This window comes from Pantherophis guttatus, chromosome 3 (genome assembly GCF_059756535.1).
Source record: "Pantherophis guttatus breed Tessera chromosome 3, ASM5975653v1, whole genome shotgun sequence".
In the NCBI taxonomy this organism is placed as follows: domain Eukaryota; kingdom Metazoa; phylum Chordata; class Lepidosauria; order Squamata; family Colubridae; genus Pantherophis; species Pantherophis guttatus.
The window spans coordinates 146368107-146392616 of NC_142065.1; positions in this window are offsets into that span (position 1 = coordinate 146368107).

Below are 24510 nucleotides of genomic sequence, written 5' to 3' on the forward strand. Positions count from 1 at the left end.
GATGCCATAAATTACCTTCCTGAATGGTTGAAAGAGAAAGTGAGATACAGATGGCCTCTTATTCACCTCTTTCTTCAGTGCCCACTATTAGTAATGCTTCTCTCTTCCTTCTGCATTTGTTGTCTCTATTGAAATTCATTTAGCTCCTTCTGGGATGGGAGAAGAAGACAGACAGGCTTAGCATTTGGTTTGATGTTGGGATACCTTATTTATATTGTTCAGCACATCAGTGAAGTTATATTATCTCTCTCTCTCTCTCTCCTTCCCTCTCTCCCTTTCCCTCTCCGTGCATACTGAAAAGGATATACAGTGGTACCATTTGGTAGTGCAGTGGTTAGAATGTATAGAAAGTATTGCAGGCTAACTTTGTTCTCTTCCAGAGGTTCAATCCTCACGGCTCAAGGTAGACTCAACCTTCCATCCTTCCGGGGTTGATAAAATGAGGACCCAGATTGTTTCAGGACAATATGCTGAAATGTGTACACTGCTTAGAGAGTGTTGTAAAGCACTATAGCACTAAGTGCTATTGCTGTTGCTACCTTGGTACTCAACTACTTTGAATCTCAACGAATTTGGTACTCAATGCATTTGGCACAAATATTTTGTCCCAGTACTCATTGTTTGTTTGGTACTCAACGCACAAGCTAGAATTTGTTGGTGTCGGCTCTCTTGTGACTCACTACATTATTCCTTATGGGAAAAATGTGTTTGGTACGCATTGTTTTTTGGTACTCATCACGCCTCCCAGAACCAATTAATGATGAATACTAAGGTACCACTGTACAACAACTTTGTAGCTTTTAGATTTAGGAAAGCTTCTCCATGACATTTTATTTAATTTAGAACTTAAGTCAAGAAGACAGATAACAAAGAAAGCATGTGCATAACAATATTTCAGAAAGATCACAAAAGAAATCAAACATTCACCAATGTATAATAAATTCTTTATGAGAGGATTGCTATTCAAAGAAATATTAAACCACTGTAGCTTGATATTACTCATTTTTAGGTGTTTAAAGTGAAGAATGGAGTGGTAACTTCATGGCTTTGGAGTTTCTTCTAATTACAAACGCTTAGATCAGGGGTGTCAAACTCGATTTCATTGAGGGCCACATCAGGGTTGTGTTTTACCTTGGGGGGCTAGGGTGGGCATGGCCAGGGTGGGCATGTCAGGCCTGGAAACCATTTTTTGCATTAGGGGTGTTACTTGGAACCCTGACAGGGCATGGCCAGCTCAACTTCACTCATGTCAGGGGTGCCTGTGGTGGCCTGAGCACTCTGCCAGGGAAAACAAGCTCCCAAGCTCTGTTTTCTTCTGCGATGGCCTCCTGCAACTCTCTGCCAGTGAAAACAGAGCTTGGGAGGGCCGCCTGCAGCCCTCCTGAGCTCTGTTTCTGCTGGCAGAGGCACAGTGGGCTGGTACTTCGCTGTTTGCAGGGTAGCCCCGCGGGCCAGGGTTAAGCACCCCGCAGGCTGGATTCGGCCCTGGGCCTTGAGTTTGATACCCCTTGTTTAGATTATTTAAACACTAGGCAAAATAGATTAGGGATTGGAATATCTCGTTTGATGCTATTTTTGCACCCTGCTATTGATCATCTGGAGAGAGCATTGGCTGTCTCGTGTGATTTTTGTATTTCTAAGCTGATGGGGATGAAAATGACCACAGGTTGGCTTGAAACTGCTTCTAAGAGTTTGGGAAGTGAAAGCAGAGGTAGTGTGGAAGACTTAATAGATGCTTTTTAAAATTAGTTTCTGTTCTCAACTGGAATTTGATAAGGAATCTGAAGAACTTTCCCATAGGAAATAAATTGAAAGCTATAGCCGAGCTTCTATATGACATTCACACAATGATTCCTTTATGCAGAACTGCCCAACTCTTGGCCCCTAATATGTCAAAGTCCTACACCATTTGTATAATCTCTTTGCTTTTCCCTGACTGCCAGTCATGAAATGCTGCTCTTTCTGAAATAATTTCCTATTTGCTAAGATTCATCTCCGACATTTCATTAAATATGATCATTTAACTGTACAAGTACAAATGTATTTTTAATTTCGCTTACTGCAGATATTACAGATGTGGGGGAAATGAATTCATATTGCTCTAGGACAAATATATCATTCACATACGCACGCCACCAAAAAAGGGGAAAAATATTAAAAATTACTGAAACTTCTAACAAGATTTATACTTAACATTTCCATTTCCAGTGTGTTGCCTGTGAAACATATTGTATGTCATTCGACCATACATGATGCTATGAAGAATGATTGTGGGGGTTTCAGTGGGAAGTCTTTATCACCAGCTTTCAGACTTAAATATCATGCCACGCTGTAATTTGTGGCTTTAAGATGTAAGGTGAATTGGACAGGGATTAGAGGGGCAAGTTTTAAATTATCAAATAGGCTTTAGCCCAAGGATTGCCAGAATAGTAGGGAAAAGAAAAGGGGAAAAGGTCTCGCCATTGAAATGTATCGAGAATTAGCATATCATAAGCTTTATGACAGCAAAGTTAGCCAGAACCTTCAAAAGCATAGGAGTGTCCAGTTTTAACAAAAAGCTCTCTTACTTATTAGAATATTTCTACAATTTGCCACCAGGATTTCATTACTTCCCTTGACAGGACATTGAAAAATACATTCATTTTAACACTAGATCTCATGTGATATTAACTGGTCAGCATCTCAAGCAATTACACAGAGGCCAACAGCTCTGACTGCTGAATATTCAATAATATATGTAGGAAAACATGATTCAAGATGACTTAATATTCCTTAGGTCACTGCTAAGAAAATGTCCTACAAATTTATAGATACTCTGATTTCCTGGCCAAAAGGAACCATACGTGGCTGCGTGTTAAGATGAGGTAGACATATCCAATATATTTGTTTCGTCTTCTGTACAGACTGAATACTAATAGGTTTGCTTTCTACAATGTTTAGGCCAGAATAAGCTGTTCTGTCCCCGTCCCACACACGCACCCCCACAGATGGCCCGGAGTTAATAAGCCACACGACAGAATCTTTGAAGATAAAGCTGGCAGCAACCCAGTGGCTAGCTGCCAATTTAGACTTTACTCACACAAAACAAAGATTAGACTGCAAGCATTCCGATAAAGCAGGCAAAGTTTCCGCAATACAAGGATTAGTCCAAATGCAGTCCGACAAGGCAGGCAGAAGTCCAGTAATGCAGAGATCATGGATTATTTCTAGTTTCTGCTCGTCACAAACTGAACTGGCCACCACACCCACTGTTGTGGCTCCATTGCCTGAGCCTGTGTCATCGGCAGGAGAGGACTCCGAGAGTGAAGGAGAGGAGTTGGCAAGGCCTCCCTCTCCAGGACCCTCCTCTCTGGCAATGCCTTCGGTGTCCGCCGAAGAGCAAGAGATAGGGCCGGGGCCAAGCACGTCCACGCAGCCACAGATGGACAGTGATGAGGGTAATGAGTCTTGGCTGGATCCACGCCAGCGTCACAGAGATAAGCGTGCGCAACAGAAGAAAAGGTGTGCCTGAGATTAGGCTGAGTCACTGGATCACACCCCACAGGATATAAAAGGGAGCGTGGTGGCCAGTCAAACCTTGTGACGAACAAAGCTGAAAGCTTCCACACCATTCTGCATTGCCAGACTTTTGCTTTAAGACTTTGCTGGAAGTATCTCTGGACTTGATTTAATTCCGTAATTATTGAGCTGCTTTCCTTTGATGTATCAGAAGTGGGGAGAAGTTATCTCTCCTCTTTGTAAATAATAAATTCTTGGCAGGCAGCCACTAGGTTGTTGCCAAGTTCTGTTATCATAAGGAAAAGGATTTTGCCGGCTGGTTTGGTCTTTAACTCCTGAACGTCTGTTGGTATGTGTGCGTGGGGTTGGGGACAGAACACCCACATTTATACCCTGTGGGGTGTGGTCCAGTGACTCAGATAATCTCTGGCACACCTTCCCCTCTGCTGCGCACGCTTCTCCCTGCGCCTCTGCCAAGGGTCCAGCCAGCACTTATCTCCTTCATCGCTGTCCACCTGTGGCTGCGGGGACTCTGGGCCTGTCTTTTGGCCTTCGGTGTCCTCCAGAAGCATTGCCAGAAAGGAGGGTCCTGGAGAGGGAGGCCTTGCCAACTCCTCTCCCTCACTCTCAGAGTCTGCATCTGTCGATAGCCCAGGCTCAGGCAACGGAGCCACAACATAAGCTTCAGAAGAACGTTGCTAATTCACACAATGTTATGGTCATCGGTTCTACAGAGTCACTTATGCACAGCATCTTTATAGCAATAGCAATAGCACTTAGACTTATATACTGCTTCACAGTGCTTTACAGCCCTCTCTAAGTGGTTTACAGAGTCAGCCTATTGCCCCCAACAATCTGGGTCCTCATTTTACCCACCTTGGAAGGATGGAAGGCTGAGTCAACCTTGAGCCTGGTGAGATTTGATCTGCCAAACTGCTTGCAGCCAGTGATCAGCAGAAGTAGCCTGCAGTATTGCATTCTAACCACTGTGCCACCATAGCTCATAGATGTAGGCTGCTTGCAGTAACCTGGATAAATTAAAATCCAGTGAACCGTTATGAGTGAACAAGATGTAAATGGTGGTCACACCAGCAGAATAGGGTTTGATAATGAGGATAGCAAATATTATTCCGTTATAATTTTCTATAACTCAAGGTGTGTCTTCTCAGCAGTAAGGAAAAGCCATAGAAGAACTTAACCCATTAATTAGCTGTATCACCAATATCTCCCCAAAATACAGACAAAAATAAATAATGAAATTAAACTCCTTTAGGTTTCCAGGTGCATATTTTTACATTTTAACCTACCTCTGTGTCTTATATTTTGCTCGGCCTATGGATGAGCAAAGATACACTAAAATGATCATGTTCACTGTAGATAAACTTTAATAACTTAATCCAACTGCATCTATTTGTGGACAATGAAGTATGGAAAATTCCTTCCCAGGAGTTAACACAGATTTCTCCAAAAGGGTCTTCAAAGCATCATGTTGAGAGAACATAAAAACTATGCTGGAACAGCCTAAAGTACCATCTGTTCCAGCATTTGGTTTCACTCAGAAATATACCCAAAAAGCTCACAAATGAGGACAGGCAGATATGATCACCCATTTCCACTCTCGTTCCCCGGCTGCTGATTCCAGAAACTGACCTTTCCTTAGAGCGGTGATACTCAAATGTTGTGATACCACAACCACGTGAAATGATAAATGAACTTGTGCACCCCCACGAATAAAACAATTTATTTTATTGGCATTAGTAATACTCAAAAGTTCAAAGTTGACTATGCCCGAGGCACACTTTTAAAAAGCTTTGGTGGCTTCTAAATGACTCATGGTTTTTAGGGGTCATAACCCACTGTTTGAAAGCTTCACTGTGTTAGGTTACCTTCAAGACAAGATGCCTCAAGAGACAGAAATAAGGCTGGGCATTTCTAGTGAGGTGGGTGGACTCTGATTCCTCATGAATTGTCTGTGATATTAGAAGCTGTCCCAGGAATTGCATAGAAAGAAGAGCGAGTTTGGCGGTGTCTATGATAACTTCTCATTGCTCATTCTGGAATGTATTTAGTTCCAAAGTGTTTGAGTAATTAATCTCTGTACATCCCTGAATGATGTTAATTGCTGCATAGGTTTTCTGTATATTCCTGGAGACATGAAGAAGACAAGAGGAAAAAAAACAGGAAGTAACAGAGAAGCAGCAGAGAATTCTAAGCATGGAGGTTACTAGTTTAAAAGCGTCAAAAAAAGAACAGAAGTTTAGAAAGTAAAAGAGCTAGTGTACATGGTCTTATTTGAAGCTAGGGCTTTGTTAGTACAAATACGATTACATTACTTCACAATTTCCAAGCCTTCTGCATGACCACGTATGTTTCCTATACCATGTACATGTCAGATATACATATGTGGTAGTTATGTATTATTTTATTGTCTGCTTATCTTTTTTTCTGTTCAGATTCTTTCCAATCTACTTACCAGATCTTCCTGCTCTCTGGTTATTCACATATTTGCCTGTGTCATGAAGTAGGATAAGAGAGTGATTTTATGAAATTAAAATAGAATAGAAGGTAATTAATTTAATAAAGGAGCAGTTCCTGGAATGTCCTTTGGCCAAACCACTTCCTTAAGAATTCTCTAGTCTAGAAAATAGTCAGAAGACACTAAGGGAAATACCTTCAATAAATACTTTGCAAGCAACTGATTATGAGCAAAGAAAATTAAATTATTTCAATTTTGAGTGACCTCTTTAGCTGCCGCGCGACAGACTTTTCTATAAATCAACTGTTTGAAATACTGCACAGACACCTGGTATGAGAGTTTGCTGAAATATTTTCAAGATGAGAAGCAAGGAACTAGGTGTACAAAATCGCTTCTGAGGGATGTAGATTTGAGAGATTGATGTTTCTAGTTAAACCTTAAGGGAAATTTGGATAGAGCTACATAATAACCTGTGGCATGAATGAAATCTCTGATTTCTATTCTGTTCGTGTCTGGACAGTATAAGACAAATGGAACCGAAAACTGAGAAGAATCACATTTTCTATAATTATATAAATTACAGAAGGGATGACTGTAATCACCCAATATGCCTCTAGGGGGCTAGATTACTAGAAGACAATTTCTTAAATAGATCCACAGCCTTGGGTTGAAAAATATGGCAGGCAACAGAGACTGGATTGAAGATGGGTAAGCTAAGATAGTTAAACCTTTGGAAGGAACATACCAGGTAGCCGAAAGCAGCATAAGCCACTTGAGGGTTTCTAGGTGCTTGGCATGTCAACACCCATCAATCTCAGCCAGCATCATTAGCAGGAGATAATAGAAACTGTAGAGCAATAATTCAAGAAAGTTGAGCTGATACAAATATGCTGCATATCTACTGCATTTGTTTATGTAGATTTGAGGTCTAACATAAAGCAAATGTGCATTTTGCTTTGTTAGGTCTAATATAAAGCAGCAGGATAGTTCCAGCTTCTTCTGAATTCTTGGGTCTACCATCCATTAAAGATTCAATAAACTTTTGATGCTGCTGCACTACTGACTTTCCTCCTCCTCCTCCTCCTCCTCCTCCTCCTCCTCCTCCTCCTCCTCCTCCTCCTCCTCCTCCTCCTCCTCCTCCTCCTCCTCCCTCTTTCCCCCTCCTCCCATTTGTATGCTGCTCTTGCACAAATGACACCGCTTCTGATATGTATTTTATTTATTTGTATTTATTTTATTTGTCAAGTATGTATTAGATAATATATATAAGCATGGATTGAATACATAAAATGAATACAAATAAAGGGAACATTAAGACAGGGATGGTAGGCACACTGGTGCTCTTACGCATGCCCCTTACAGACCTCTTAGGAATGGGGTGAGGTCAACAGTAGACTGTCTTAGGTTAAAATTATGGGGGGGTTTGGGATGAAACCATAGAGTCAGTGGTCCAGACATTGACCACTCTGTCGCTGAAGTCATATTTTCTGCAATCGAGTTTGGAGCGGTTCACTTTAAATTTGTATCTCTTGTGTGCTCATGTATTGTTGTGGTTGAAGCTGAAGTAGTCATTGACAAGTAGGAAATTGTAGCAGATAATTTTATGAGCTACACTTAGGTCATACCAAAGGCGGCATAGTTCTAAGGTTTCTAAGCTTAGAATTAAAGTTTGGTGGCATAAGGTATTTTGTATATTTTGTATATTCAAATAAATATGGTGAACAGCAATACAAGGCAAGCAGATGATCAGTTTGATAGCAGTTTTATATTAAGAGGTTATCATCCCAAACACTGGTGGTCTGTGTTACACTAAATAGTAAAAATGATTCACAGCAGTAAAAGATTGAACTATTTACCCTACAACAAACCAAAAACCAATGAGGTCACAAGGAGAAAGAAATGCCATCTAACAGGACCACTTTAAAACATTCAGAGGAAAAATTTCAAATGTGCTATCATATTAATCCTGTAACAAAATATTATCTTAGTGTTCAGTGTCCTTTCTTTTACTCCTTCATTCCATTTTTCTTCTTTCCTGGTTTTCTGTTTCCTGTGTTTCTTCGCCAATAACCATTCTGCAGTTCTGGTCACTGAGCTTGTCTGGTCCTTATTAATCTCTTTGGGATGTTTTTTAAAATCATTATTAATTGTCCCCATACATTTTCCTAAAACCACTAATGGTTTCTGTTCTTCTGCCATTTGATAATCTCTGGAACTTGCTAACGGCTGCTTTTTGTTTTTCAGGAATTCTGTTTTGGTTGCCTTTCGGTCACTCCTCACCATGAGTTTGCTTTTAGAGGGAATGATTCATTTCTCCATGCCTTGCCAGCTCCTAAAAGCTCATACCTATGGGGGAAAAAAAGGGGTGTGAAAAAATCATTTCTCTGCTCCTGGCATTTTTTCCAACAGGATCCTCTATTCTTGATGGAAGGTCACCTGATAGATTGGGCTCTTGGTGGCTGTGGAATGTGAGTCCCTTTGTCAACTCATCAGCACTGATGGGACGAGAAGCAGAACAAAAGGCTCTGAGCCCACAATTCTCCCCAAAGCACGTTCAACCAGGATATAAGAGATGGACCCAGAAAAATGTAAGGAATGTTCATTTTAAATTAGGGCTATCAGATCTGGGCAAGCACTTGATAGCAGCCAAAGCTTCAAGCAGTCTGTATCTTCTGAAGTCCTATTTTAAATTCATACAGGTAGCCCTCCACTTTCAACAGTTCACTTAGTGACAGTTTGAAGTTACAATGGGATTGACTTACACTTATGGCCGTTGCAGTATCCCTGTGGTCATGTGATCAAAATTTGGGTGCTTGGCAACTGGTTCCTATTTGTGACGGTTGTAATGTCCTGGGGTCATGTGATCACCTTCTGGGACCTTCTGAAAAAGCAAAGTCCATGGGGAAGCCAGATTCACTTAACAACTGTGTTACTAACTTAACAATTTCAGTGATTTGCTTAACAATGGTGGCAAGAAAAGTTGTAAAATGGGGCAAAACTCACTTAACAACTGTTTCACTTAACAACAGAAAAGTCAGGTTCAACTGTGGTCGTAAGCTGAGGGCTACCTGTATTTTTACTTGGATGAAGATTAAATTGGTAATTGAAAGCACCTCCCTAGGAGGTTTGACGCACTATGCCAGAAACAGCCTGGGATACTTGTGTTCCCAAACTGTCATCCATATTTGTAGACTGAGCTAATGAAATTCTTGATCACCTGCTATGTAGCTGAATTAGCAGAAAAGCAGGAGAAAATATTTTCTGTTTGGAAGGAACTTATAGGCTTCCCCATTGCTGTGGCTCCCAGGATGCAACTGGCATAGAATTCTCTTCATGTGGTGGCTTGATAGCTTGGCAGTAATTGTTTTCCCGCCATACCATTTGACCAGATAAATGGACATCATTCTGCTGATTCCACTATAAAATAGAATATGGCTGTTGGCACTCTTTGCAGATCCTATCAATTGTTTCCTTACTCAGAATAGTTGGATGAAACCCACAGGTGTTCTACCTTTGCAGGAATCTGGGTTTGTCTTCCAAGCTTTTGGACTCGTGTTGGAGCCCATCTTCAGGGAACTTCTCTCTAGCGGAGTGTGTGCTGTTCTCTATGTTGTATTTATATGGTATCTTTTTCCTCTCTGTGCAAAGTGCCATGTTGTTTGAGGTACATTCCCCATGAGCAGTGTTTTTGGAACTTTAAGATGAGTGAATATCTCCAATGCTGGCTGGAGAATTCTGGGAGTTGGTCCATTCATCTTAAAGTTGCTAAGTTTGAAAAGCACTATCTTAGTTACTACTGGTCACTGCTTCTGTGCTCTAGCACTTTCCTTCCTTTCTCTTTTGTGTGGCATTGGGGCAGAGGGAATAAATTTGTGTTGCTGAAGAACCAAAGGAACTTTGTTTTCCCATGGGCAACCTTCAGTGCCCAGCCATAGTGACATCACATGCATAATGATGTTGCACAATTGTTGCAAATGACACAATGCACATCATTTACATCTGAAGCCACAATGCACACAATGTAACAGAGTTGGAAAGGGCCTTGGAGGTCATCTAGTCCAACCCCCTGCTCACGCAGAGACCTATACTAGGGATTTGAACCACTGAACCTTTCTGATCAACAAGCTCAGTGTCTTAGCCACTGAGCCACCTCATTTGAACTCCCCTCCTCCATCCCTCATGGGCTTCCATGTTAGAGGAGTCAAAGGCTGCTGCTTCATATTCTGACCTTAAAAGTCCAGAATGAGATAATTCAATGAACTGTAAGGAGGAGGAGGAGATACAGAACAGGCAGACTGCAAGATTCTGTTATTACGACTATTGGTAGGTGTTTCTGAGTCACTCTTGACTCCTGCCATCTGCCTAGACTAGTCTCTGAACTTTAATTCATGGGATTTTCAGAAGTGGTTTGTGATTGTTTTGTTTCTAGGACTGAGAGAGGGTGGCTGGCTTAGATTACAGCTGGATTTGTGCTTAAGGCAAGACTAAGATTTAGAGTATCCCACTTCCCAGCTTGTTACCTTAACTGCTTCACAAAACTGGGCCTCTCTTTTATTATAGGCAATCTCAACAAAAGTATAGTTATAGCTTTCCCATGGAGTTGATTTTCTGCTCTGGACTACATAGCCGACATATGGTCCAGTTAAAAATGATTTGAAGGAAGTTAGAAATGAAAAAAAGTGGAAGCACCCTAAATGTGGAATACACAATTACTTCCAGATCACTTGTCAAAAGAGCAAACACATAAAAATAACCTTTCAAAAATTCAGCAATGGTGTTAATAACATGCTTCAGAAAAGGATTACAAATCTGGATATTATTGCTCCTTCCACTCCCCTCAATTAGCTTATAAGCATGAATGCTCATTTCTTGCAAGTTGTAATCATGGCTTTTGCATACCTCAGAAACAAATTGGGACCTTGTATATTTATTAAAGGTTTTATGAAAAATGAAGACATCATTTTTTAAAAATTACAACAATAATGCATATATTTTCTCCCAATGTAAATGTCCAGAAAATAGAAATCTAAACCAACCATGAAATAATTAATTATTCAACTACAAAAAAAGTTATCCTGACTGAATTCAACATGCTGTATGCAAAACCGTGTTTATAATATATTTCCCCCTCCCCCAATCCATTTATTGAATTCCTACCAATATGTATTTTGTAATGTCAGGGGATGATTGCTGATGTAGTTGATTTCCCCATCCATCCATCTTGCAAGTATTTACAATGGTTGACCTGGTTAATTTCAAGAATTTAATTCAAGATATGGCACAATCATTCAGAAACAGGTTTAGCACTCCACTACGTGTTTGATAGGTATATACTGCAATCTATGTAGCTTTAGCATACCATAAATACAGACTCAGGGTGAAAAAGGTTGGATTACAAATGAATTTATAGACAAGGACCAAGGTTGCTGAATTGCTTTTGAACATCCCATCCCATCCCATCAGCTACCCTACCCTACTCTACGCTGTCAGAAGTTCAATGGTTTAACGAAACTGGATGGATGGAGATACTGATCTTGCTTTGTATTTAATAAAACATGGATAATCAAATATGAATCAATATGTGTGATCTATGCAGTATAAAATGGAGTATGCCTATGGAACAGAGGCAGTGTACCAAATCCAAGGCTTATTCCCTTTCCTCTTATCATTACAGCATGGAATGAAGTAGTGTATGAATCACACTGCAATTACTTTCCATGTCTCAGAAAAGGACAGACATAATCATTGTATCAATTTTTTCCAGTTGTATTTATGCAGATCTAAACCCTATTAATTAACAATAGGCTGGTGAAACCATATTCATCTTTGATTCTCCTTATAACCTGTATCTCTGGAAAGCCTCTTGTAAAAACCACATAGTGAAAGAAAACAGGGCCACGTTGTCACAATTTTGGAAATCCATCAGTTCCCATGCTGTACAGAAGAGGCCAACAGAGAATTCTTTAACCTCAAGTTCCAAAGTGGATTGATCTATGAACTCATCAGTCAAGTTTTTCCCATCTTTACTCTTGAGACCCAGCTAATGATACCGAAGATCGAGTTGCATATCATTGTATAAGTGCAATCTCACTTCAGACTGATGAGAAATCTCAGGAATGTTGATACTTACTCAAGATTCAGTCATCTTAGAAGGAAGTAACTGGAGACTGTGCGCACTTCAAATGCACACACATTTTTACACACAATGAAAAGTTAGATTCACAGCATTCATTTTCTATAAAATTCTTGTTTCCTGCCAGACTTCTTTGAAAACCAGGGGTGAAATGCTACCGGTCCGGACTGATTCAGCCGAACTGGTAGCAGCGGTGGCGTGTGGTTTGGAGAACCGGTAGCGGTGGCAGCGCAACGCTACGCCCATCCGCCCAGACATCATTTTTGACCTTTTGCGCATGCACAGAAGGCTTTGAGCATGTGCAGAGGGTCCAAGCGCTCACATGACGTGTGTGGAGCGTGCACTTCTGAATCAGTAGGGAAGGTAAGTAGATTTCACCCCTGTTGAAAACTATAGAATTTTTCTCCAAAAATCATGCTAGTTTTCCCACATCCTCTTCTGTAATGTTTCTTCCAGAACAAACTGTATTCCTCTTACACCTACTTACTTTATTCTTCCCCTATTCCAATTTGGGGAGAAAAGTTAGGTAAATTAACTCCCATCCACCACAGCTGCTAATCTTCAATAACAATGTATTGCCTCCACAAACATCTTCATGTTTCTTTTTCAGGTCAGAGGATAATTAGAACTGCAGAAAAAACAATTGCTACCAACCTGCCTTCCATTGAGGACCTGTATACTGCACGAGTCAAAAAGAGGGCTGTGAAAATATTTACAGACCCCTCGCATCCTGGACATAAACTGTTTCAACTCCTACCCTCAAAACGACGCTATAGAGCACTGCACACCAGTACAACTAGACACAAGAACAGTTTTTTCCTGAATGCCATCACTCTGCTAAACGAATAATTCCCTCAACACTGCCAAACTATTTACTAAGTCTGCACTACTATTAATCTTCTCATCGGTCCCACCACCCATCTCCTTCCACTTATGACTGTATGACTGTAATTTTGTTGCTTGTATCCTTATGATTTATATTGATATTGTTTCCTGATTGCTTATTTGTACCCTATGACTATCATTAAGTGTTGTACCTTATGATTCTTGATGAATGTATCTTTTCTTTTATGTACACTGAGAGCATATGCACCAAGACAAATTCCTTGTGTGTCCAATCACACTTGGCCAATAAAAAATTCTATCCTAAAAATTTTATTCTATTCTATTCTCTGTTTCTTTTTCAGGTCAAGCAAACTTGTTCCATCCCCAAATTCCCTGAGGATCAGTAAACAACCAGGCAATCAATTATTCTAGAAGAAGGTCACTGCATTTGGGCACTCATTTTCTTGAGCAAGCGAAATTTTAATACCGTTCTTCTTTTATTACAACCGCTTGAATTGTAATACACTGAATTCACTGGCCATTGATGAATGTCTAGCAGTTAGTTTTGTTGAGGAGCCAGAAGCATTGTCCAACCAAATAGCAGCCCTATGCTTCAGTGAGCTAACTAGTCATATCACCTGGGGTGAAATACCGCAAAGGTATACTTTGCATTTGACATCGGTTGGACTATTAGACTTTTACTTGATAAACTCCACCAAGCTCTCAAAGAGTGATCATCACTGCTGACCTCAATTGTCCCCTGAGAAGCTTAGTGTGTCTTTGCATTTCACAGTCCTTGTAAATACAGAGGCATCCATTTTCCTTTTCCCTCTTTCTTTTTTATTATATTAGGGCTCTCAAATATGGACCTCCTCTAGATGATAGCAACAACATAGATTTTTCTAAATTTTTTTTTGCGTTTGGGTGCTTCTCCTCACTTTAATGATGCAATGAGCTTTCCCTCTAGAAATAAGATAATTATGCAAAGTTTTGAAAACAAAAGTGGTTCTTTTCTAGTCATCTTTTCACAGTGAGTGATTATTATGTTATGAAAGAAGAACACATTCTCTTCCATAACACAGCCTACCTATAAAGGTACAGAAGATATTCTTAAATTTAACTTCTGGGTCAATTGTTCATCTCCAATATTAAAATATTTCACTTCATTCTATTAATATAGAATGTCAAGTTTGCCTGCTCTTCTCTTTTAATTGCAATCTTTAGTTCCTTCTAGTTCCCTCTAGTGTTCAATTTTAAAGTCTTGCTTTATTATATTTTTTAAAGAATTAAAAACAAAAGCATTTCCCCATGGGACAGATTGTTTATAATTAATTCCAAAATCTCATTTCAAATTTATTTTGACACAGTCTGTTTGTAATTTCCTAAAATCAAAGTTTTAATCACTCTTTTGCTGTTTATTCTAGAATTTCTTTTCAAGTCCTTAAACTTTTATTTAAAATTTGTTTCAATGAGGATTGAAGGAAACTCCCCTGGTGTCAATCCAAAAGTTCCTACTTTCTGAAAAACAGTTAATAAGCAATTTCTGAAAGTGATTAGAAGAGGAAGAATGTGAACTCAACATCCTTTCAAAGATGCTAATCATGGTTTAAGCAAGTTGGATATTTTCTCATCTCCCAGAGTCCTAGACCTCATTGGGACCACTGTCTTGCAATGTCTTCATGAGTGGCAACTATCTGGAGCACTTGTGAGCAATCTCAAGTCCTCTCCTTGTCCACAGATACATTATAAAGAGCCGATCTACTTTCTGGCTCTTTGTTCTACTGCAGTTGTTGGCTCCACTTTTTGTGGGCCACCTTCAGTTTGCCGTTTCTTCCCCAGAAGCCCTGAATCTGTTGATTCTGACTTGGAGGGGTGGTTACTAGGGAATGTACTTGTGGGTTTACAATAATATTCCACTCTTTTTGTTTTATGGTTTTAGTATGTTTCAAAGTATTAAAGTACTAAGTATCTTGCCTGGTTGCCTTCACCTTGTATTGCTTTCTGGCACCAAGCAACACATTCAGAGATGCATCTGGAACTAAATAGCATCCAGCTTTTAAATCAGAATTACATGTTCCTCTCCAATCAAAGCAATTTTTTTGTCATTTAAAAACTGAATCTCAGAAATGAGACATCACTACAAGAGAAACATTTGGAAGAAAAATTTTGAGCCCTGTCCTTCCTCTTGTTCCCTGCATCAAATGTTTTAATTATTAAAAAGTTGGGAGCTGATCCAGTTGCCTTGGAATACCATTACAGATTAGCTTCAACACTCATCCCCAAAAGGCTCTGATTAAAAAGAAAACTTGATCTCACTTCCTTTTTCTTTTTCAATCCCCTTCTGGGAATATTGAAATTATGTTTTTGATTATTTGTATTGACCTTTCCAGTAAAAAAAACAAAACAAAAAACCACTCAGGCAAGCAATCAGTACAATCTGGAAAGACACTAAGAAAATTAACTTGGCAAAAAGCGGTTGATTTTATCCTAATTCTGCTGTTAACTGCCATGTCCCATTGTCCAGTTTCAACTATCTGATAGATATTTGTCCGGGTTTAGCAAATTGCTAAGGGATCTCATAAAGGAATAAATCTCCACACTCAATACTCTCTTTGCCTCGGGGTGCTTCCTTATCTGTTGCCTTGATATTTAACTTTCTGTGTGCAAGGTTTCCTTACCCTCCTCCCCACACTTCCCTAGATCTGGAAACATTCCTTCATACGGATCTGTACCTGAATGATAAAATTGGGATGATTTCAGAGTTCAGAATCTCTTCAGCCAAGAGATCTAAGTGGCCTTATATCCTGTCAGTGTGAGCATCTCACTTTTAAGATGCACACAGTTACTAGCTTACAAACTCCAAAAGCAATGTGAGTCCATTACTATAGTACTATAAGCTGAAAAATATTATCTTTTTAACACTTCCTATAGGTTGTTCAGGTTATGTTATAAAAGCTATATGTTGTATGTCGTATAGGCTATAAGTTAAGCGCATATGTTTTCATACCGTTTTGTGTTTACCTACTGATCAGCAATAGCATTTGGAACAAATAACATTACCGTACTGAATGAAGTCCAGTATTGATTCTATTCTGATGTTGTCCAGATGGTTTATACCAATTCTCTTAATTTTCAGCCATTTACAATCTGGTGTATATCGCTTTCCTCTGACATGGGTTCCATTTTAGCTCCATCTTTGTTTTGCTGCAATTCTGCTTATGAAAGCAGGATTTTTTAAAAAAATTATTACACTTTTATTTTGCTGCAATAGTTGATAATTAAACCCTTGGAGTTTCTTTCTTTAAACAAAAGATGGCAACCGGTTTAGATAGATGTTTTACCTGATAAAGTGTGTGTGTGTGTATGTGTGCCAAAAAATTCAAGAGCTGGTCATGGTGTGAGATTGAAGCCTGCTTCTCTTTAACCAGTGTCCATATGTAAAAAAAAAAAAGGATGTGGCTTCAGTCACGGCCACCACATCACCCCACCCAGATGTGGTCTTAGGACAAAGTTTTACCTGGCAGAAAAGAGGAATGTTAGATGAATATGAGAGAAAGCAATAGAGTTTCAGGAAGATTAGAGATGGTGAAACTGGTTGATATAAATAGATTGGTGGACATGAGTGGATGGATGGAAAATGGTATTTTTTTCTTGTAATGACCCTGCAATCGCTTGCATCAGAGTGGAGTCAGCATGACTGAATTGAGCTGACTGTTTAATGGCTGGATGCTCTTTCTGATGCCTACGCGGAGCTCACACCAGATATTTTCTCCTTGTGCCCAGAAAGAGAAAGATTGGCGACTACCTAGGATCAAACTCACAGAATCCTGATTGTGAGGTGAGAGCTGACGTCTAGGCCACCATGCCACTCTACATGGAGAATGGTGTACTGGAGTGGAAATAAATTGCAGACTAATGGTGGAGGGGACTCAGACTTGGTTTTGGCTGTCAAACCAAATGGAGTTATTGGTATTCTTAGACAACAACAACTTATCAATGATTGGAGACCTGCATTTTTGGTACCTCTTGTGCAGATAGTTATAAAAGGACAGGGCCATATGAATCAACCCAGAGATTTGTATGGTTTAACACCCACTGTTATGTTTTTTTTTTTTTATTGAAAAAGTTTTCAAATACAAGTTTTTCCCCCTTTCCCCCCCTCCTCCCTAACCCCACCCATCCCTCCCTGTGACTTCTTCTTCACAACAATAACCTAATTCATAACTAATTTCATAATATTTTACCATTCCCTTACTCCCTCCTCTAAATACTGACCCTTAGCATAATATTATTATAACTCCCATTTTAGCAATAATCTGCCCTTTTTCTCCTCCACCAAACCTATATCTATATATTATTACAACAACATTTCCTACTTTAACATTTAATCTTTTATATATATTAATATAACATTTCAAAGCAGCCTTATCCCTACATCCAAATTTAACATTTATTCAATTCTATCCATTTCCTCCACTCCCCTAAATATATCACTTAAAAATCCCTTTGCTTAAACTAATCAGTCAATAAACTAACCTATTTCCACCCAATTTCCTAAAAAGTTACCATGCACTACAATTCTAAATATAATCCACTGCCCATTCTGCTAAAATATATATATATCTATGTATACATTCCATTATATAAAAAGAAAAAAGACAATGACTTTAAGTTTATAATCCATATAATATCTTCTGTAATGTCTTTCCACTGGATTGTTAAATCCATCATCCATAATAGGGTAACATAGCATCCTGGTGCAACAGTTTGTTCAAAATCTTCAATCATCTTCTGCCCCCATCAGTAATGAATATCCTCATATCTATATAAAAGTAAAAACAACCACCCGAGTGACATAATTATATTCCATATAGTTGTAATTGTGGCTTTCATCAGGATTATTAATTCCCATCATCCTAGTGGGTAACAACCAGATCTTCTGCATGCCCCAGCGTGACTCTCTTGCCTTGTAACTCAAAATAGTTATAATATATTTATCAGTAAAAGAAATCCAAAGTAGATGATTCAAATCCAACAATGTAAGGCTCTTTTCACATCCCAAAATCACGGCATTGCAGAGGTCTGCCACTGTCCTCAAGATGATATTAAGCAATAGTTTGCCTCCACTATTTTTTCACATATTCATTCTTTTTTTTTAAAGTCTCTGGCTTCACTGTTGCTTGATTTAGAAACTACTATTTCTATAAGATCTGTTTCTTTTTTTTCTTTTTCTTTTGTGGGTTTAATTTCCATCCTGGTTTCCTTCCTACAAGTTGAGTATCAACTGTTCGATTTTCATTCTGTTTTATAAGTTGATCTTGTTGGTTTTGTTTTGATATCTCATATTTCTTTTCTATCACTTGTATGTCAACTGGTTGGTTTACGTACTTGTCTGTAACTCGATGATTCATCACATTGGAGTCGGATGACACTGCTTTCATATTTGTAGACAATCCAGCTGGGATATCCAAGGAATCCAAAGACAATTTATCTACCACAGCCTCTGTAATTTGATATTTTCCCTTTGTTTCCAACTCCTTTTGCTTGTCTTGTAGTATGCCTAAAGATGTTAAATTCATTTTCAAAATTTTTTGATAAAATTCTCCCGCTTTTTCAACAGTATTCAGTTGGTATCTTTCTCCTTGATATCTCAATATTAAACTGATTGGAACATCCCACCTAAATAGGATATTTCTTTTTTTTAACTCAGTCACTAGAAAACCAAATTTCTTCCTCTCCGTTAACATCTTAGGCGGGAGCTCTTTAAAAATCCAAATCTTTCTTCCATAAAATTGCAAAGTAGAGTTAAAGGAATTCTGCACAATATTATTCCTAATTTCTTTATCCGTAAAATAAATCACCACATCTCTAGGCAATTGCCTTTGCTTTGCAAACCAGGAGTTTATTCTATAAATTCTGTCAATCCTGCAAAACACTTCATCAGGTTGAACCTTTAAAATCCCAGCCAGAATCTCAGAAGATATTTTCCTTAAATCATCTCTGTTATTTTCCTGCAGACCTCTCAGTCTGATTGCATATTCTGTAAAATTATGTTGGATCATTAAAACTTCTCTTTCAATCCTCTGTTGTACATTTTCTTCATTACCAGTCTTTTGATCAGCCTCCATTTTAGGTTTGTCTTCTAAACTATTATCCTGAATGTTTGTCAAATCCTTTTTAATTTTTTGGATCTTATCATCCAAATTATCCTCAGTTTCTTTCATTTTAGACTCTAATAATTTAGTATTTGCATCCAACTGAATCATAAAGTCTGCTAAACCGTTAGCCGTTTTTAAAATCTTTCGATCCAAAAAGTCAAACTTAGATTTCACCAATTCACCAATTTCTTTAATTTCCTGCTTAAATTTTTCAAGTTGCTGATTCACAATCTCATCCCTTCTTACAATCTCCTCTAGGAAGAATTCTATTATATTAAAATCAGGTTTCTGAGACTGGAGAGTTAGAACTTGTTCATGTAATTTGTTAATGGGGGAATCCCCCCCCACTGCCTGTTTGTCTAACTTTATAAGTCTCAGTGCCATTTTCCCACCCAGACAAGATTTACTGGAAAAGAGAAAAAAAAACTTTTTTTCCCAACCAAGATCAGTATCAGATCTCCAGGAGAAGAAGAAAAAAACAAACAAACAAACAAAAAAACACGAGAGTGAGGTTTTGCCTTCAATTGCAACCAGAAGTATTCATTCCGCTACTTTGTAATAGAAAACGGAAGGACTTTCCCTTTCAGCCTCTCTTCAAGCCGCGGCAGTCGCCATTTTAAAAATCTTTTTTCCTTTCCCTTCTTAAATAGCTTCAGTAACTTTTATAAAAAAAGTAAAATACTTGCGCTTCAGGATCAGAGGTCCAGCTCACGTCTTCTTTAATTAATTTATCAAATTAGCAGGCTTGCTTTTGCCACCTAGTTCTGCATGTAGCAGAGATCTCCCAAAGCCCGGAGCATCGGCTGGGGATATGGGGAGTCTCTTCCGCTCTGTCCCAAAAGTAAATAAAAAACTTTTGGGATTAGGCAGAGAGCTCTACCCACCCCAGCCGGCTCTATCTCCGTTTCCTCATGGAAACGGAGTTTTTTCGAACCGCCATTCCGCTGTAAAGGCGGCTCTTACAGGCAGTGGGTTTGACGATCCCGAAGGAGCGTCTGGCGGCGACAAACAGCAAACCGGAAGTCACCCACTGTTATGTTTTTTATAGAATTTATTAATACATTAATATATTTTCCCCCTGCCTTGGGAATGGGTGATAGTGGATCTCCCTTCTGTCTTGTTTCATTTCATTTTAGTATTGTTTTGTAGGATTATGGTTGATATTGTGATCTTCTGTTTGGTTTTGATTTTTTTTTTATGTTGGCTTTTTTTAATTGTAAGCTATCCAAAGTCAGCCCTGACATTTGACAAAAAAATGAAAGAAAATGAATAAATAAATATTGAATTGGTGAGAAAGACAACAAGCCAGACAGGATCCCCAAGTTAGTATGACTCTGGAGATGCTGGTGGGAGAGAATGCAACAGAGATGAGGAGCAACCAATGTGGAGAGCTGGACTGTGAAAATCACATGAACGAGACAGGAGACACTGATGGAAGCAGCAGTTTCTGGAGACTGGGCAGAGAAGGTCAAGACTCATGGAGAATGAGGAACAGGTTGCCACATGTGATGGGAACAAGATTGGACTTTTGGTAATTTACTAGATTGGGTAGTTTATTAGATTAGGTTCCAAAGATGAAAGCCAAGTAGTTGTATAGGAGGCCCATCCTGCAGTGAGAGAATGGGGAAATCCGTCTGCCTGGATTTCCGATCTTGAAGCAGGTATAACATCAAGGTCAAGAAGGAGGGTAACCATCATTTGTGAGACCATCACATCACATCATAGTAGAACTATCTCATGGCTGATCAGTCATGAATGTCTCTGTGTGAAACCAGGCTGTAGAAACAAGCTAGGGTTCTGCTTGAGTACTGACTGCTCAGATATCTAGCAAAGTTTTTCGTAGGATTCATGAGGTGGGACTTCATCTCAAAACTGATATTGGAGCTCACATTGCTTATTGTATTGGGGTAATTTCAACCTCTATGTCCTGGAGTTGTTTGTGAGTTCATTATTTCAACAGTCTTGTTACAAGTACTAGCCCAACTTGTATAGCCATGTACCTCATTGATGTGATTTTACTTTGTAGCAAGTAAGATTTGATCTGAATGTCACCTTTGTTTTTCACTGGTCAGCAAAATTTAAAGCCACACTGCAGGTCCTAGGACATCTGAAAGGGTAGAGGACTCTTAGAACGATACATTCCAGATGCCTGAGGAGCTGGAGGGTTCCAAATGATGCTTTGAGATTTTCCTGACAACTTGGCAGATAGCTCCATCTCCTACCTGATGTTCATATTCATCTGAATGAGGTTGCGCCTCAAGGCCTCTTCCCACTCACTGATTCCAACCAGCTCTCAAATTCTTTGAACAGTTGTGGAAGATAGAGCTATAGAAAAGACATACCTAGAGTGATAACGGTATAAAAAGGAATGTGACCTAGCACTGTTGGGATGAAGTTATGCTTGAGCCTATTCAAGGGCAAGAGGGACGTGGTGGCTTAGTGGCTAAGACACTGATCTTGTCGATGGAAAGGTTGGCAGTTCAGAGGTTTGAATCCCTAGTGCCGTGTAAAGGGGTGAGCTCCCGTTAATTGTCCCAGCTTCTGACAACCTAGCAGTTTGAAAGCAGGTAAAAAATGCAAGTAGAAAAATAGGGGCCACCTTTGATGGGAAGGTGACAGCGTTCCGTGCGCCTTTGGCATTTAGACATGCCGGCCACATGACCACGGAGACATCTTCGGACAGCGCTGGCTCTTTGGCTTTAAAAAGGAGATGAGCACCGCCCCCTAGAGTCAGGAACAACTAGCACGTATGTGCGAGGGGAACCTTTGCCTTTACCTTTATTCAGGGGCAAAGTGTTTGTACTTCTCCATAATTATAGTGTCCACAAATTCACACCTGGATGGCCCCACAGAGACTCTTTTAGGAGAAGATGGGCACAACAAGGTAGCTGTCTGCAGACTGTCCAGATAAATTTGCATAAATTGTGTTCTTGTGAAGTTTTGGAAGGTGCACCAGTTATGTCAAATCATGGACCAGCACTCTGATAACAGTAATTCAGAATCACCACATGGCTTGATTACTGTATCCAGCTGCACAGGTGGGGTGCTTTAGAGATGACATGTGTGCAGAATTGTAATGTTGATTTGGAAAAAAAAATGCTTACAGTACCTTACTCTTTACAATGAATGCTATATGCCCCAACAGTGTGAAGAAATGGCATTAAAGCAAGCAATTAAAAATGAGTAACAAGACAAATGTTATAAAACCTTGGTCCACTTCCAATTTTGGGTCAGTATATAACTCCCATCCTGCTTAAGAGAAAAATCCTTCCAGCCCTTATACGGTTTTAATCCTAGTTTCAAGCTTTGTCATTCTAAAGGCTTGGAGCTGAATGCACCATGCAGCATAAAATTTCCACGCATCGCATGAAACCTACTTCATTGCTTCCACATTTCCAAATGTAAGTGAAAATCTTGTTGTTGCTACTGTTCTTTTTTTAAAAAAAAATAGTTTTCACTAACCATTTCTGGCATAAATCTTGACATTAAGCTGGTCTTTACCTTGTCTTGCTGCTTGAATCATTTATTTAAGTGGTGATAATAAAAGGTGTCAGCGATTCAGTTGTAAGCTCTTCAAGATTTTTTTGTGTGCATTGACCTTTAAGTGTTTGGATCTTGACAGGTGAACTGTTCTTAACGTCTCCCATGAGATATGGCGGGGGCAAAGGTCAGGCACGCTAATGATAAAATTACCATTTACCTTTTTTTTTTAACCAGCCTCAGTGCCTGACATTAGAAATGTAGGTAACCTTTAACCTTTCTTCTGCACGGCTAGAGCTTATAGTGAAAGGAGCATAACCACAGCTGCAGAAAATGCCTTAAAAAGAAGGAATTAAATAAATCTACTGCTGAATTTAAGTGTGTTTTATTTCTTCCTATTATTTTTTTCTCAAAAGAAAAATACATTTTAGCAAAAAGCATCATCCCTTTTCCCCCATAGATACTTTCTGTGTAGAGTGAATAGTTATCCTGAAATTGATATAGATATATACAGTTAAAATCAATATTTTCCAAATTCCAGCTATCCTGTGTTGAACATTCTGGGAAGAAATGAAGTTAAAATAATTTAATAGACTTTTATTATTTACATTCACCAAAAGTTTGGAGGTTGACTTCCATATGTAATCCTGTTCTACTTTTTCTATTTTATTATTTCCATAAACCAATATATTAAAGAAGAAAAGTTGGAAAAGGACACTGCATAAAGACTTTGAAGTAGTAGTAGATTTCTACCTGACCATTTTTTTTAAAAAAAAGATTACTTTAAAAAAAGTAAATAAGCTGGTTTGCTGCTAAGCAATATATAGATTTTCTCTGAATCTATAAGAAAATTTGTGGGCTTCACATCCTCAGAAAATAAAAATATATGGGTGCTCCTTCACTCTCCCTCCTGCTATATTTGGGTTTTATCAGATTCCCCCAAAGACCAAGATAATCTGAGCAGAACATAGAGAACATCATGGGGAAAATGATTTTGCCCTTCCTCCTTCAAGTCAATGATATTTGTGACTTGCTGCACCCATCATTGTAGTCATTTTGTCAGGAAACCCATACCAATCTCTCAAATATTCTCAGTTACCTCCCACCCCATTGCTTACTCATGATCTATTACTTCAAGGTCATTCATGCAAAGAATGAATTTAACAAAATACAATATGTTCACTGATAGTAAAGATTTACTGTAATCTTTAAGTAAGATAAAACAGTTCATGCATCTTTTGAATGAAGCCACTAGAAAGTATTCTAGGCAAGTTAAACACACACACAAATACATAAAGAGTTAATTTTATTTGTCTTTGCTAGATGGAGCTGTGTATCCTTTCAATTCTGAAGCATCGTTGGAAAAGGGAACAATTTAGTGCAGTGTAATTCTGTGTTCATGAGCAAAAGATCATTGGCATTCAGTAAAATTACCTCCCATGAACAAGCAGTGCAGTTAAGCTGAATGAATAATTTTAATGGAATTCATGTAACTACTAGAACCGCTTCATAAATCATGATAATTTAGGACTTAAAATGCATGGACAAAACATAAATCTTTATATTAAAAATTCTGAAATTTTGCAAAATGTAAATGTTATTGGATCGGGGGCTAGAAGTAAAAGGACTTGCAGCCACAAATCTTGTCATATTTTCATTGCTATAATAAGAAATATTCATAGAAAGGGGGAAAAAAGGGTACAGATGGTATTGAAATATTCCTCAAATGCAATAAAAATATTCTCATATAATTAAATGTCCAGGGAAGAAAATGGTCTTTTTATAAAACTAATTAGAAGATTTGAACAGAAGCTGAGAATGACCAATCATTAGACAGATAGAGAACTTCACCAAGCCAAACACCATCAAGTACAGGAAAAGAAGGCAATGAAAAAAGAGCAGGGTTTTAACTATTTTATTGCCTTTTGATTGCATTAAAT